We start from the raw sequence: 2568 nt of genomic DNA on the forward strand, positions 1-2568 counted from the left end.
GCGGAACAGGGGGCTCAGGTTGCCATGGTGGAGCCGGGGACTCGGGAGGCCATGGCGGAACAGGGGACTCAGGTTGCCATGGCAGATCAGGCGGCTCAGGAGGCCATGGCGGAACAGGGGGCTCAGGAGGCCATGGCGGAACCGGGGACTCAGGAGCCCTCCGTGGGCTTAACAGGAAAACAGGAGCCCTCCGTGGGCTTAACGGGGAAACAGGAGCCCTCCGTGGGCTTAAGGGGGAATCAGGAGCCCTCCGTGGGCTTAAGGGGGAATCAGGAGCCCTCCCTGGGCTATACTCGGGAACAGGAGCCCTAACAAACAGTCCACAGGGGCGTTACAAAATGCAGTACATATAAAAACTAAATACCATGTGAAATCATGTATTTTAAAACGCTACTTACATCAGAGAGCACTATGGTATTATGGTAATTTCATAGTGCTTTTTGTTAGTTTTTGTCATGGTTTACAGTATGTAGTATTTATGCTGCATAAAACAGAGCTTTTTTATATGATTAAAATGCATTTTTATTACATATTTTTAAAATGGTATAAAATTTATTTATAGTTTTAAATAAAGGTCCACTTTATTTTAAGGTCCAGTTCATGCCATGAACAAACCATTAACTACGACTTTTGCCTCAATAAACTCCTAATTCGCTGCTTATTAATAGTTAGTAGGTAGTTGTTAGGTTTAGGTATTGAGTAGGATTAGGGATGTAGAATATGGTCATGCAGAATATGTGGTTTATAAGTGCTAATAAACAGCCAATATGTTAATAATTGGCATGCTAATGAGCAACTAGTTAATAGTGAGAATTGCTCCCTATACAAAAGTGTTACCCAAATAAATTATTTAAATGATACACAAATCTGGAAATATCTGTTAATATATTTGTTAATGCATTTGTTTGTTTCTGTGTGTGCTACAAATTGGAGTCATGACCAAAGAAGTGTTAAAGTGTGTGTGGTAAAGCATATGGCTACGATGATGAGCTCTTTTTGGATGGCTCATTCTCAGCAAGTGTGTGTGTGTCCTTGTATGTGAGAGTCAGAAAGCGTGCGGTGCCGTTCTCAGGGTCTCAGATGTCCACTCTGTGGTCGGTTTGAGCGTCAGTGCCGCTTACTGTCATTTGGGACAGTTGCACACAGTCTGACACAGACGGCTAATTAAACGGGCTAATTATTATACACCTCACCCTCCGATATTTATATGCCAGCCAGCATTTCATATCCTCTCCTTCCTATTCTTTATCTCCCCTTCAAGGGAAAAGGGGTCAGTCGATTCACTCTTCAGCTAAAAGTTTCGACTTGTTCCCCTTTGAAGACGCTCTCCACTGATATGGAGCTGGCGATGAGAACGGAGTCATTTTAGTATTCCTTATCTCTCTCCAACTTGGCTTGTTCTCTACTCTTTATGTCATTACGAGCCCTGCTGTTACGGATGTAGGTATTAGGAAATCTTCGGCCATCTTTATCAGTCGGATGGCATCCAAATTGAGACGTGCCAAGCCTGTTTGTAGTGTAAACATAATTTTGGCATTGTACTCTCCAAAAGTTAGCAACGTACAGTTCAAGAGTGCAGCAGTTATGTAGTTAAACTTTCACATGGGATGTAACGTCATTATTTTGGTTGTCCATGTTCTGATGTGGAGGGTTTGAGTTTGGAAAAGGATTGTCTGTAAATAGCTCACTATTCGCTCCATTGAGCCTTTCTGCATCTGTTTGTTGGTATGTGATTATGAGGATGTTTGTGTGCCTTTTTATTTACTGAAACTGTGCAAATAACGCCACTGTCCTGCTGTGATCCAAAGAATAATTAAAGAAATAGTTCATCCCTGAATAAAAAGTTGGTCATTATTTACTCAATCTTATATCGTTCAAAATGCTGTCATGTAGGAACCAATGCCATTGGATGATTTTAATAATGTTGAACTTGCTGTAACATGTTTTAATATGCACAAATGCAAATTTGAAAGCTTAAATGTTAGGCATAAATTTCACGAATGCTACGAATGAAAATAATGCGCATATTTTGTGTTTCATGGAACAAAAACAAATGTCATGAGGGGCTTTCAAACGTTACGAGGTTGTGTAAATTATAGTATATATACAGTATAATTATTACAGTAATTTTTATTTTGGAATTTTATTTTATTTTTATTTCTTTTATTTTGGCAGCAAAAAAGTCTGATATATGCACTGTAAAAAATGACTGTGAATTTAACAGTAAAAGACTCTAAAAATGCTACAGTAAAAACCTGTTAAATGGTTAACGGTAAATTCTCCTACTATATAACGTGAAAAACTGTATTGGACATTACATGTAATTTTACGGTAGTATAACGGAAGTGAAAAAGACCTCATAATTTACAGTGAATAACCATACATTGACATTCCCAGAATTCCCTGCGTTACATTTCAAATTTGATGTTTTTTTGTTGAAATAACTGTTTCTTCTTAGTTTGTTCTTATCAGTTTTGTATATTAGGGTTGTGTGTTACACCTAATGTTGTTAAATGAATGTTTATTGCATTATTTCAGTTTCATGTGTGTTACCATGATGGTGTTTAG

Source organism: Sinocyclocheilus anshuiensis, unplaced genomic scaffold, assembly GCF_001515605.1.
Source record: "Sinocyclocheilus anshuiensis isolate Anshui unplaced genomic scaffold, SAMN03320099.WGS_v1.1 scaffold679, whole genome shotgun sequence".
Lineage (NCBI taxonomy): Eukaryota > Metazoa > Chordata > Actinopteri > Cypriniformes > Cyprinidae > Sinocyclocheilus > Sinocyclocheilus anshuiensis.